The sequence below is a fragment of the Vicugna pacos genome, chromosome 10 (genome assembly GCF_048564905.1).
Source record: "Vicugna pacos chromosome 10, VicPac4, whole genome shotgun sequence".
NCBI classification, from domain to species: Eukaryota; Metazoa; Chordata; class Mammalia; order Artiodactyla; family Camelidae; genus Vicugna; species Vicugna pacos.
Genome location: NC_132996.1, coordinates 70,696,526 through 70,711,246, shown reverse-complemented (window position 1 = coordinate 70,711,246; position 14,721 = coordinate 70,696,526). Strand labels below are relative to the sequence as shown.

The window sequence follows — 14,721 nt, the reverse complement described above, 5'->3', positions numbered from 1 at the left end:
TCCTCCTAAGAGCTCTTCGGGGAAGATCTCACTTATGCTCATTCTACAGAGGGGAAAACTGAGGCCAGGGCAGGTTGGGTGACTTGACTGAATACCCTCAGGGACTTCAGGAATGGAGCTGCAGACCTTGTTATTTCTCGTCCCCACCGCGCCCTGGGAGCCGGAGGAGGTGGGGGAGCCGGAAAGAGGAATGAGGCCCTGGGCAGCCAGGGTGTCTCAGGCACTTTCTGGGCCCGGTGTTCCTGGCTCGGGCCTGCAGTGATTCATATGGCCACGAGGGGGCAGCAGCACCCCGCCCTGTCCGGCTCTTCCTGGCGCTCCAGGAATCAGCAAAGAAACCTCGTCAGAAGGGAGGGTACAGCTCAAGTGACAGAGTGCGTGCTTAGCGAGCACGACGTCCTGGGTTCAATCCCCAGTCCTTCCTCCAAATATAAATGAATAAAGGTAATTACCTCCCCCTCATAAAACAAACAAGGGAAGGGCACCGGCAACAACAGGGAGGGACCTAGAGATTCTCACACTAAGTGAAGTCAAGTCAGACAAAGACAAATAGCATACGATGTCACTTACATGTGGGATCACAAAATAATACAAATGAACTTCTTTACACAGACATAGAAAGCAAATTTATGGTTACTATAGGGGAAAGGGCAGGAGGAATAAGCTGGGAGTTTGGAATTAGCAGATACAAACTACACAAAACAGATGAAGAACAAGGTCCCACCGTAGAGCACAGGGAACATATTCCATAACCTATAATGAAAAAGAATATATGCGTACAACAGGATCACCACACTGTGCACCAGAAACTAACACAACACTGTGAATCACCTACACTTCTATACAACTAATTTTTCAAAACGCACAAAACCCGAAAACAAAAGCAGAAAGGGAGGAGTGCCAGGAAACAGGACCTCACCTGAGACACAGCTGCACACACCTGATACTGTCAAGATGAAAGGAGAGAATTCGGCTCCCAGAAGAGGGGGCAGGGTCAAGGCCCCGCTGCAGGAGTCTGGGCAAGTTGTGGGATCCCCGGGGACCTCTGTTTCCTAGTCTGCGCCAGTGGAGAAAGCCGTTGTCTGGTTGGGCTGTCCTGGGGATTAAGAACACCAGGCAGCCATCATGAAATGCTGCTACAGGGCACAGAGGCTTCCCGGCATGTGCCTGGGGGAGGGGGCCTAGGCACTGAAGCTCAAACCTCGTAACATCTGGGCAGGCCCCCCTCAAGGGAGCTGCCCTGAGCCTCCCTGGTCTGCCCACGACTTTCACACCCAGGCCTTTCAGGTCTACAGACCCGGGACTGGCACTCGTGATGCCCCAGCGGGGAGGCTCTAGTATCATCCCCATTTTGTGGCAAGGAAACTGAGGCTCAGAGAGCCTGAGAACCTGGCCTAAGGCCACGACCTGGGCCAGTCTCAGAGCTGTGATTTGCACCCAGGGCTCTGCCCTCTCCATCCCACCCAAACCTGCACAAACTACTGCCTGAGTCATTTGTGCAGGGTCAGAGGTGTTGACTTCTTCCTAGATGCCCTTCATCAAGGTGGGGGCTGCTGTGAACATTTTGACAGCTGTCTCCCCCACCTCTTCCCCTGCCATGTTTGCCAGATCACATGGGAAGAAAAGCTCTAGGCAGATTTCCACTGCCAGCCTGTCCTGACCCTCCCCAGAGGCTCAGGACCCTCAGCGGTGGGCAAGCCGATCGGCAGGCAGAGGGGATGAAGTCAGGATTCTCGCCTACTCGCCCCTTGCCAACCCCAATAGTCTGGTGAAGAGTCCAGGGAATGTGCAAGTGGCCTGGGGCAGCCCTATGCTAGAGGAAGTTTGATGTCAGTGAGGCTGAAAGTTGGAGAAGGGCTGGGATTAGGTGGCAGTGCTTATGGCTTTCATTAGATTCCCTGGCTTTATTTCATATTTGATATTCTTATTATAAAATTAATTTATGGTCATTGCAGAAAAGTTGGAAAATATAGGAAAGGGTAAAGAAGGGAACAAAAATCAAATCTCATTTCATGGTTGAGATCTGACTACTGTACGCATTTTTATGTATTCCCTCGCAGTCTTTTTTTTTCTAGGCACATACTCAAAAGCCAAGTCATGGTGAGGAGCTTGTTTCTGGCAAAATAACCGACTAGATACCCAGAGGATGCCACCTGGTACAAAACACATAAAAATACCACAAGCAATCTTATTTAAAACATTTTTTAATGTGTGGTAGAGTTGGCGGGAAAGTAGGGGGCATCATTAAGACCAAAAATAGTAAGAAAATAAGAAAAATAAGGAAGCGATCTCATATTTGTGAGGCAATTGAGGATTTGAACACTGATTACAGCAGAAAACTGAACACTGATGATATTAGGAAATTATTATTTAAAATCTTAGGTGTGAGTACAGATATTGTGGCTATGTTTTTAAGACAGTTCTCATCTCTGGGAAACGCACACTGAAGTATTTTCAGATAAAATAGTATGATGTCTGGAATTTGCTTCAGAAGTGTAATTCTGGGTGGTGGGCTTTGAGATTGGCCATGGGCTGATGGTTTTTAACAATGTGTGATGAGTCTGTTGGTGTCCTTGTACTATTCTTGGCACGTTTATAGATATTTGAAATTTGAAATTCTCCTTTTATAAACAAAAATATAAAATTTATAAATATAAAACATAAAATTTATATTTATTTGTATTTATATATTATGTTTATATATAAATATAAATTTATACTCATTTTTATTTATATCTGTGTATAAAATATATTTATTTATATATTATACATTTATATATATAATATCTTTATATTTATATATCAGTCAGGGCAGACTGCAGCTGGCCTTCCTCTGGGGGTGCATCTCTGCTCCCAGGAACCTCAGAGCTGGGTTTAACAGCACATTGGAGGCAGGAACAGAGGTCAGGTCCTGAGCAAGGTGGAAGGTCAGATCAGAAACCGCCCAAAATCTGAGAATCTTCTGAAAAAGGACATTTCCAGTGAGTGAACAACAAGAAAAACCTGCCCCACGGGGTGTCTTGGGGATGGGAGGGAGGAAGAAGATGTCCCTGTGTTGGCCTTCGTTCTGAGCAGAACAGAAAAAGTGAAAAGGAGGGAAAAAAATCTCCGTGAGTGTCTCAGCATAGTGCTGTTGTCCCAGGGCTTCAGAGCCAGAAGCCACCTCAAGACCCACCCTGAGGATGGGAGCTAAAGTGGTCCCTCTTGGTAGAGTGCCCTGGAGCCTGGCAAAGCAGAGGCAACTCTGGAGCAAATGCACTTCAGATCCAGTCCTCAAAGAGTTCCCACTAATAAAGCTACAAAACTCACTGAGCCCAGCAGGAAAGAACCACCATGAGCAAAAGTCAGCAGGAAAAGCAAACTGTAGCCTCAAAGCCATAAAAACTGCAGACTCTTGAACTGTCGGTTTGAAATCTTCTTCAAACATTTAAAGAGAGAAAAGGGGAAACTCGAAGTATGACAAAGAGGCAAGGAATCACCAGATTTGCAGGCATGTTGGAGAAAAGGGCTAAAGACCAATTCCAAAAATAAAAATTATAATTGAAACTAGGCTCGGCACGACAAGGTTAGACACCTGGCGAGACGTGAGAGTGCGCTGGAGAGGGGCGGCCGCACCGCGCCGCACCGAGGGAAGCACGGAGAGAGGAACAAATCTAAAGGAAGCGGACTTACCCGTTCCTGGGGAACGTGAAATGGTGCAGCCGCTCTGGAAACAGCCTGGAAGCTCCTTGGAAGAGTTCAGCACAGAGTTCCCTTGTGACTCAGCAGTTCCACTCCAAGGAGGCCACTCAAGAGAAACAGGCATAAACTCACACAAAAACTTGAATGCTGATAGCAGCGTTACTCGTAGTAACCAAAAGGTGGAAATAATCCAACGGTCCATCAACAGATGAACAAAATGTGATATGCCCATACAATGGACTATTATTCATCCAAAAAAGGAATGAAGTTCCAATAATACATGACGAATCTTGAAAACATCATGCTAAGTGAAAGAAGCCAGGCATTTTAATTATTATGATTCCATTTCCTTGAAATGTCCAGAACAGGCAAATCCGTAGAGACAGACAGTAGGTGAGTGGTTGCCAGAGGCAGAGGGCTGGGGAGGGGAGGCTGGGAAGTGACTGCTAATGGGTGTGGGTTTTTTTTTTTTTTTCTGGTGGGGGAGTGATGAAAATGTCCTAACATTGTGGTGATGGTTGCACAACTCGGTGAATATACTAAAAACTATTGTGTTGTTCACTTTAAGTTGTGCAGCATGCTCAATGAAGTTTTCTTTAGGGAGATGAGGACCTCTGGAAGATGGAGAGAGAAGATCTAACAGACAAAATCAATGCTCTAGAGGGAAAAATCAAAGAGGGGGATAGAGGCAACATTCAACGTTATAGTGGCTGAAAGTTTTACAGAAGTGATAGTTACCAAGACTTCAGACTCGGAAAGCCCGGTGAATTCCAAGCAGGAGTTTAAAACGAAAAAGAAGAAAGAAATCCACACCTGGACACGTCGTATGTGTATCATTCAGGGTCTGATCAGGAGACAGGAACCACACAGTCGCTGGACAGGGAAAGTTTATTCTAAAGCGTTATTAACTATGGCAGGGGATGGAGTAATGGGGGGTTGGGTAGCAAGAGACAAAGACAAGTGTGAAGGATGCAGGAATAGTGGGTGTAAGAAGCACCCAGCCCCAAGGCTGAGACAGAGACCCGTGGGAGGAGGTCCCGGGCAGAGACCGGACCTCACTGAAGGTGGCAGGAGGGGGTTAGGAAGTCAACAGGTGTTGTGCCTGCAGCACCCACTGGAAACCCAGCCCCAGGGGGACCACGGAGCCCTTTCACAGTGACGCCACTCGCTGGTGACCCTCTGCTAGGAAGCAGCCAGTGCCCGAGGGGAGGAGCACATGGAAACAGGGTGACAGCCCCTCCACCTCTGCTGTCCCCCCAGCATCTTTCAGCCCCGTGAGAGGTGGGCTTGGGGCTGAGAGGCAGTAAATTAATAGCAAGTGCAGCAGGAAGGCAGCAGAACACCAAAGAGGAAGTTCTTAAAATCAGCCAGAGAAAATGGCCGAGTGCCGAGGAAGAAATGCCAGTTAGACCAACAGTGCCCAGCAGGGAATGAGAAGTCTCAACCTGGCGTCCTAAACCCAGAAAAAGTGCCTCAGAGAATGAGGGGCAAGTAAAGACTTTTTTCCAGGCAAACAAAACTAAGAGAGTTTACAGACAAACCCTCAGTGGAGAAGCAGCTTGAGAATGTCCTTCAGTGGGAAACCAGGTCTGAGTTACACCAGGGAAGGATGAGTAAAGAAAATTATAATTGGGCTAAACGGAAATGAATTGCTGTACAAAATAATAGAAACATCCGATTGGTGGGAGGGAGGGAACGACGTGGGCCCAAGAATCTAAGTAACAGCTTCCTCCCCATTGATTCACTTTTCCAGTTACTTACACGAACATGGACTCACGGGTGCTGGTTTTACTCTCTGGGTTATAACTGCACACGATTGTCATTTATTTTGTTATTTCAGTTGCGCATTTTATATGTAATTTTTATCTTGCCTTTTTTCACCTAATGCTACGTCCTGAGCATTTCCCAATATTATTAATGATTCTTTAAAAGCACTATTTTAATAGCTGTTTTAAAATTCCTCTCACGGGCATACTGCACTCTATTTAAGCATGCCAAATAGTTTTTAGCCAGCGTCCAGCCGTTTAGTGTCAGACCTCATGCTGTAATGAACACCCCTGCCCGCACACCTTTGGGTCCCTCCGGTTACAGCCTCGTATGTATGGGAGTCACCCTGGGTCAGACTTTATTCAGACTCCAGTTTCCGCAGCTGTGGCATCGAGCTGGAAGTTGAAAAAGGTTCAGGGATGAGGGCTCCAATCAGTTCCAAGGCAAAGGGTGGGACGTAACATTGCAGCTCCTGTGTGCTCTGTGGGCGCAGATTTGGATGAATGTTTCTCCTTTTATATCAACCTGACATTTATTCATCATTTATTCACTCCACCAATATTTATTGAACACCTACTATGGTCTGGGCCAGTGCCTTGGATACCAAACAAAGACCCCTGCTGTCTTGGGGCTTACACTTCAGAGGCAGGGGAGGCAGAATAACTAACAAGTGTAATTGTGCAATATGTTAGAAGTACTATAAAAACTAAAATGTGGAACAGGGGTGGGGGATCGGGAGAACACAGGATGGTCAGGAAAGAGCTCATGGAGAAGCCAGACCAAGAAGCAAAGACGAGAAGGAAGGGAGGATGGGTCAAGAGGACATCTGGAAGAAGAACATTCCAGATGGAGGGTACAGCCAATGCCAAGTTCTCGGGCTGAGAATGTGCCTGCTGTTTTGTTTTTTTTTTTTTTCCCCAAGAGCCTTTAATTACAAGAACATTTTTCCATCTCATTAAATGTTACAAAACTGTTTTCTGATCTCCATGAAGAACAAGTAAGCCTCACGTTCTCCCTGCCGGCCCAGATAATGAGGGAGTAACTCTCTCTCGCCCACAACACTCTCTGTGTGCCCTGGGCGGTGTGGCAGGTCCTGTGAGGGCTACGAGGTGTCCGTGCCAATCCCGGCACTGGTGGCCAGATGCCAAATAAACAAAAGTCAATTCTTGGCTTTTGAGTTTCAAAACAGACCCTTGAAACTCACAGCAGAGGCAATAGATGTGGGGAAGTCAGGGGCGAGGGTGAGCTTGACCACAGAGGAGGGTCAGACCCTGAGGAACAGGAGCGTTTACAGGAGCGCTGGGTCCCACACGTCGTGGTCTCAGGACCCCTTTACACTCATGGTTTTTTGAGGGTCCTGAAGAGCTCTATAAGGGTTCGATCTGCTCTTTACCACAAGAGAAATTAAAACTGAGAAATCTGTAAATTATCTGTTCATTTAAAACAACAAGCACCCTTGCATGCTGACACAAATACCTCTTTTTAATGAAAAATGGTTATATTTACCAAATCAGAAACTAGTGAGAAGACGGCATCGTTTAAACTTTTGCAGATCTCTTTCCTGTCTGGCTCCTCGTATCAGTTTCCACATTCGGTTTATTGCAAAATGTTACTCGGGTTCAAGCATATGAAGAAAATGTGACCTCATGCAGTTATGTGGTCGGAAAGGACAGCGCCTCCCGGTACTTGCCACACAATTGTGGACAGTGTCCTTGTCGCCTCGCCAGAGCCTACCTAGTGTCAGGGTGGACTAAACTTTTGGAACTCTGCAACATTAAAGTCCAATTGGATTAAGGTACTGTCCTAATATCAAAATCAGGATTAGAAGTGGGGTACTGCAGTTTGGTGCAGCCATTATGGAAATTCCCCAAAAGACTAAAACTAGATTTACCCTATGATCCAGCAATCCCACTCCTGGACATACACAGGGAGGAAACTCTAATTCAGAAAGACACCTGCCCCAATGTTCACAGCAGCACTACTGACAACAGCCAAGACATGGAAGCCACCTAAAGGTCCACTGATAGATGACTGGACAAAGAGGTTGTGACGTATGCATACACGACGGAATGCTCCTTAGCCATACCAAAAAGAATAAAATAATGCCATTTGCAGCAACATGGGTGGACCTGGAGATTGTCATTCTAAGTGAACTAAGCCAGAAAGAAAAAGAAAAATACCATATGATGTCACATATATGTGGAATCTAAAAAAAGACAGAAATGAACTTTTTTACAAAAAAAAAGACTTTCAGACAGAAAACAAAATTATAGTTACCAGGGAGGAAAGCGGGCATGGGGAAGGATAAATTGAGAGTTCAGGATCTGCAGATACACACTACTACATATAAAACAGATAAACAACAAGGTCCTGCTGTAGAGCACAGGGAACTACACTCAGTATCTTGTAATAAGCTGTAATGAAAAGAATATGAAAAGGATATATATATGTATGTATGTATAACCGAATCACTATGCTGTACACCAGAAAATACACAACATTGTAAATCGACTATACTTCAATTAAGAAAAAAAGAAGTGGGGTGCTACTGTTGCAAAAATAAAACGGAAGCAAACATTAAAATGTGTGGCAATGTGGAAGGTACTATCAGACAGACTTCTGTGATGCAGAGGCAAAACATCAGGTTCAATGTCTCCTGTGATGACCGGGGAGCTCACCCACCTTCCTCCGGTGCTTGCAGACTTTGGGGAAGACGGCAGACGGGAAACTAACACCAGTTACATTTGGCCAAGTGTTAGGAGAAATAGACAGGCTCCAGCAAACTGGACCCATTTTCAAGCAAAGTGAAAAGGAACATAAGAGTACAGAAATTTGAGACCTTATGGATTAAGAAAATCCAAGTGCTCGTAGACACCAGGTAACAGGAAGCCAGACCATCCAACGTGGTGACCGGCAAAGACCCTTCAACTCTCAGCTGGGTAACGCGGGGAGGGGAGGGCGGTGGTGGTGAGAAGGCAAAGAAATCAAAGCAAGGTCGAGACCTGTGCTTAGGAAAGGATGGGGGTGTGGTACTCGCACATGCAGACAGGCTGGAAACCTCTGAAGTCTGATCATTCCTTGAGGGAACTGCATGGCCAGAGAAGTCAGGAAGCCAGACTTTTAAATGCTATGCTGTTCGGGCGTTGAAACCAAAGCAACCTGCAGGCCCCCGAGCTTGCACAGCCTGGAAGCAGGCTCCTGACGCTGGACGTCCCCCAAGGAGAACATGATGGCCGACACACACCTCAGACGTGGCGCAGGGGACAGCGGGCAGGGAAGGACCTCCTGGAGGTGGGAACAGCGCTTTGCTGTTTCTTCAGTTACTCCCCCTGCTGCTCTCCCCTTCTTCTTCTGGAAGATCCATCGTTCAAGTCTCGAGTCCTCTGGGTCTGACTCCCAGATCTCTTACCTCGCGTCTTGGTTTCCATTTTCATGGTCATTTTGCGCCATGTTGTCAGTTTTGCCATCTGATCTTTCAGAAGGTTCTCAGCAGGGACCACCATTTTTCTCACTTCCTCTTTTGAACTTTTAATTTTGCAAGTGATGTCTTTTTCTTTTCAGAAGGCTGCCTGTCGCCTGTCTGTATCTCCTTTGGGTTCCCGTTATTCTCTCTCAGAGGCTCCTGTGTGAGTCCTGGTCTCACCCATCGAGGCTGTCACTGTTTTCTCTGCTGATGCAGAAGTGCGGTAACTTCCTTTGGCTTCTGAGTAGGTTGCACTTTGGGGTTTTCTGTGGTGGACACCGATGGGTTGGTCAGACCCCACACCCCTCCTCTGGGACTGAAGCACAGGGACAGTGAAAGCTGCCTCTTCAAGATCGTGGCCCTAGGAGGAGGGAGGGTGTAGCTAGCGGTAGAGTGCGTGCCTAGCATGCACATCCTGGCATGCACAAGGTCCTAGGTTCAATCCTCAGCACCTCCACTAAAAAATAAATAAATAAAACCCTAAATACCTCCCCCACAAAAAAAAAATTTGTTTTTAATGATCATGGCCCCTTCTTGGAGCAGCCGCATTCAATACCTGGTCCACGTGGGTGGATAAAGGCCCAGGTCCCTCGTCCCAGCTCCAGAGTTCCCTGTAAGATACGCGGAGGCCTTGCTGTGACCACGTCTCATCTCAACGCCTTCCTTCATCCAGTTTTGCTTCCTCCACTTCTCCGCAGGTGCTGACCCCTGGAACCCCTCCCTGGGCGACCACCTGCACGTGAACCCCAGCGTCTCAGAGGCTGACACCAGAGAGCCCGACCTGCAGACATGTCCCTTGGCCAGTGGAGAACCCGCAGGCGGCGGAAGACAAGGAGTCTTCGTTCTCAGGCCTGTGAGGAGGCGCCCGGCAAGCTGGGGCAGCCGCACAGGCGTGCGGGCGGGGCCGTCTTCTCTCGGGCGCCAGCAGAGACAAGCATGCAGTGGACAGGAAGGCTCTGCAGCCCCCAAAGGGGGTCGCTTCTGTTGTAGGCAAAGAGGTGATGGAAAGTGAGGAAATAAACCAAGATCATCCAAATGAGAACAAGCAAAGGTTACCGACTCAGAGCTGGCTGTGGCAAGGGGGTCGGCCACCGTCACGTGCATCTGGCAGAGACTCAAGAGCAGGTAGAGGAGAGAAAACACTTCATGGGGTGGGGGAACCCTCCGGTGTGCCCTGATTGGAGGCTATTGGCCTGGGGAGCTGGAAGTGGGCTGACTAGAAGTGGGGTGTCCTGTGTGATTGGTTAGGGGGGCATATTTGGCTTTCTCTTGTTGGTCCTAAATCAGAAACAGGGACAAAAGGGAAGCTGGCCATTCATAAACAAATCCTGGCCACACTGGACTGACTGTTACCGAAGTTATCACTTCTCTTCCTGCATTGTTACTAGAGATGTCAACGTGGTTTCCTGCAAGTCGGAGAGCAGGCTGGCCTCCTGGGCTGTTCATCATGGATGAGGGGGTTGGTTTCCTGGGCAGATTGTGGGTTAGAGTTCTGTTTTCATATATGGTCTGGCCATTGTCCATTTGTACGTTCAGTCTCTCAGAAAAGATCCCGGACAAGGGGCTCCTCCTTTGGAGGAAATGAAGTTCTCACCAATGGCAAAGGGAGCTCACACTGCCTGCCCAGCAGGCTTTCATCACTGCGATGGACCACCAACTCCTGCGTATCTTTCATCATTCCCTTTTGGAACAGAACTCTTCATTGCAATGTACTTTTCCTGCTACACCGTTGTGAATTAGAGGAAGCAGGCCAGGGAGGAGCAGAAAAAAGAAAAAGAAGTTCACTCTGAGATACAGCATAGTACAAAGACAATGAGAACATTCCTAAAAGCTGCAAGAAGTAGCAGCATCTGAAGTCAGATGGAGAAAGACAAATGTCGTATGGTATCACTTATATGTGGAATCTAAGAAAGTGATACAAATGAACTTACTTACAAAACAGAAAGAGACTCGCAGACATAGAAAACAAACGTATGGTTACCAAAGGGGAAAGGGAGGGGGAAGAATAAACTGGGAGTTTTGGATTAGCAGATACTAACTATTGTATACAGAACAGATAAACAACGAAGTCCTACTGTACAGCACAGGGAACTATATCCAATAACTTGTAATAATCTACAATGAAAAAGAATATACATGCATAATGAATCACTATGCTGTACACCAGAAACTAACACAACATTGTAAATCAACTATACTTCAATTTAAAAAAAATAGTGCAGGAGAAATCTAGACATTTTCAGGCAAAAAACCCGAAAGAATTCACAAACAGCAGCTCCTTACTAAGTAAAGTTGTTTAGGCAGAAAGAGAGTGACCTTGGATGGGAAACTGGGGAAACGGGAAGGAATTAAAAGAAAAGAAAGCAGTAAACATGTGGGTAAATGGAAATAAACACTGTCTGACAGAATATTTTTAAAACATCAAATTAAAATATATGACAATGATAATATAAATCAGGAGTGGAATAAATGGAGTTATAAGTTCTGAGAGTCTCAGATCGACTGGGATTAGGAGTAAAGGTACTAAGTGTAAATATTGATATGAAGGTTACTAATGTTTTAATTTAGGTTAATCACTGACAGAATAGCAACAGTGCATAACTTATAAATTAGCAGAGGGGAGAAGTAGAATAATTTTTTTAAACTATTAAATTAAAATTTTTTAAATTTTTTAAATTAATGTCTGACAAGGTAGACTCTGAGCTAATCCTTAATCAATCCAAAAGAAATCATGAAAGGAGACAAAAAAACACACAAGTGGGACACATAGAAAGTACAAAATAAAGTAGTACATATAAATCCATAGTTGCTTTAAACATAACATAATTACATTACATGCAAATCCATAATTATATTAAATGTTTGAATATTCCAGTTAAAAGACAAATATTGTCAGACTGAATTTTTTAAAAATCTAATTGCATTTTTTTTTAAAAGAGACATATCTAGAACATGGTAGTGAAATTTTGAAAGTAAATAGGTAGGAAAAGATATATACAGATATAGATATACACAAAAACATTAAACAAATGAAAGATGGTTTATATATTAATGTCTGACAAGGTAGACCCTGAGCTAATCCTTAAAAATAAAGATTACCTCATAAAGAAAAATATTAAGTTCCAGAGAAAAAAATACTAGTTCAAAACTGATATGCACCTAATAACATGACCTCAAAACAAGTAAAGCAAAAATTGATAGAACATCAAGGAGAAAGAGACAATCTACATTCAACAGAAAGTTTTAACACTTCTCTCTCAATAACTGATGGAACAAGTAGACAAAAACTCAGTAAGGATATAGAAGATTTGGACAATGTAATAAACAAAAGACTTGATTTACACATATACGACACTGCAGAACACACATTCTTTTCAAACGCATTCCAAACATTTACACAAAGTGACTCTACACTGATTGATTAAGCAATTTCAACAAACTTCAGAGTACTAAAATAGTACAGAACATATTTTCCAAAGACAGTGCAATTAATCTAGAAATTGAGAACAAACAAAAAACTGGAAAATTCCTATTTATTTGGAAATTAAGAAACATACATTTAAATAACAAACAGATCAAGGAATAATTCAGATGAGACTTCAGAAATATTTTGAACTGACAAATAATGAGAGTACTATATCCTTAAACCATGGGGTACAGCTAAAGCAGTACAGAGAAGAAATTTATAGTCTTATATGCATATCTTAGGAAAAAAGAAAAAGTTGAAAGTTAATGGGATAAACTTTCATCTCAAGAAGTTAGAAAAGTGCCTGAGAGTGTTTCACTGTTGAAGGGATGATGCCAGCGGAAGCGGGGTGGGAGCACACACAGGAGGGGAGCACTCAACCAGTGGGACGAGGGTCTTAGTGAGACAGTGGGGGACTGAATCCCCCCACCCAGGTGAGGAGATAATCCTTTATGAGACAGAAAAAGATGGATGCAGATTCAGGTCCGACGCAGCCAGAGACCTGGGAGTTGAGAGGGTTCCCATCACTATCTCTTTGAAGAAAGAGGCAAGACCTTCTGCTGAAAGTGAGAGGGGGTGTGGTGGAAGGGGTGGCAGTGAGCCCTAACCAGGAAGTCACTGGGTTTCTGGCAGTACACAGGGCCTGCTTAAGGCAGGAGACCATGCAACTTCCTCAGTGCCCAGAGGCAGGTGTGAAAAAGGTGGACAGCTGATTCATGCAGGGAAGTGTCACCAAGTGGGTGCACTGGGAGGACAAGGGAGAAGAGGATACTCCACTGGCAAGAGAGAGAAACTTACTTATTGGATGACAGAATCCAAGCTGGAGGAGGAAGGAAGGAACAGCAGGGCAAAGCGCGAAAAGCAGAGTGGGGAGGAGGCTGAAGGAATTATCTCTGAGATGGAGCCTCTCCGCCTCAACAAGGCGGGGTCCTGAGTGTGGCTTGGGGGTGGGAGGCTGAAGTAGAGAAGGCATGAAGATCACTGGGACCAGGACAAAGAGTGTCAGAGCACACAAAGGACGGAGTCCCCTTGGAGGATATCAGACTGGGGGTGGGGAGACACAGGTCTGGTGCCATCGGAGGTGGGATGTAGGCGTTGGCAGAAGGCAGCGCCCAGGAGCGGTGGAGGGTGGCCTGGGCTCCCTGAATTCGAGAAACAGAAGCACCTCTGTGTGTATTTTTCAAGGCATGGAAAGGTTTCCCCAGCACTATCTCCCGGGCTGCCTTTCTGGAAACATGAGGTGGAAATTCTAAAGCGGCTTTTAGGACAGTCAGACGTCTCCAAAATGTGTGAAATCCACAGAAGACAAAATCTTGAGGATAGGAATATCTGTGTGTGTGCGTGCGTGCGGGATCGGTGAAACCGTAAGCGCCACAGGGAAACTAGAAATTTAAAGGAGAGGAAGTGTGGTATTTCCCCCGGGGGTCCTGGTTAGGGTTCACTGGGGTGCCCCTTTGGACTTGGGTTATAACTGGAAACAGTGAGCGAGGTTTAGTGTTCCGAAACCATCAAATGCACCTGGGCCTTCCGACCCCTTTGGCCGGAAATAGACGAATGACTGCACAGAACACAGATGACACGCTAGAGCTTATGGCAGTGAAAATCTCAAGGACAGAAAGCAGCCTTTCTTCATCTCCCAAGTGCACTATCAAACCAGTGACACTTACTGCTTGTTTGCTCAGTCACACAGACAGCTGATCAACATCATTCCTGGAAAAATCGTTCAGGTTCTGCAAGACTGTAACTGGGTGGTTTCTTTGTTGTTTTTTTCCTCTAAGCAAAACAGCATCAGATCATGTCACGTCACATCAAATCTTCTTCTCAAAGAATTCTTTTTCCATTCCTTTGTCAGTCTTTTTAAGTGGAGTGACTTGAACTCTAACCATAATCTAATAAGGGCTGGAGAGACCCAGAGACTCGAGAGAGCTCTGTGTCTCCGCGGTTACACGCTGTACTGTTCTTAAATGTGTATTGGGCTTAACTGTCTTTTGTTGTTGCTACAGAACATTTTCCCTTAAAAAATGTTTTTATAATGGAAAGCTTTTTTTTAACTATGAAAATAATACACATTTTATAGGAATTTTGAGAAATACAGACAGGCAAGATAGTTTCTTTGTTATTTTTATCATTAACTCTTAAAGATGAATGTTAATTATTTTCTCAAGCTCCAAAAGAATACAAAATGAGTTTTTGATTAGAATTGTATTAAATCCATAAATTAATTTGAGGAAATTTACAGGATTTTATTTTCTCATCCAGAAGCACGCTATACCTCTTCATGTATTCAAGTTTATTTTTAAGTCCTCCAGACAAAGAGCATTCTAAAACTTGACTAAGTCCTGAA

General features: G+C 45.1%; 1 long non-coding RNA gene across 1 annotated transcript; it reads right to left on the bottom strand.

The window, feature by feature from the left end:
* Positions 1–643: 643 nt before the first annotated feature.
* LOC140698845 (uncharacterized) lies at positions 644–4,112 on the bottom strand. The gene is made up of 3 exons (XR_012076839.1): positions 3,673–4,112; positions 920–1,096; positions 644–753 (listed from the first exon to the last, which is right to left on the bottom strand). It is a non-coding gene; the product is annotated as an uncharacterized lncRNA (long non-coding RNA).
* Between the last annotated feature and the right edge of the window lie 10,609 nt (positions 4,113–14,721).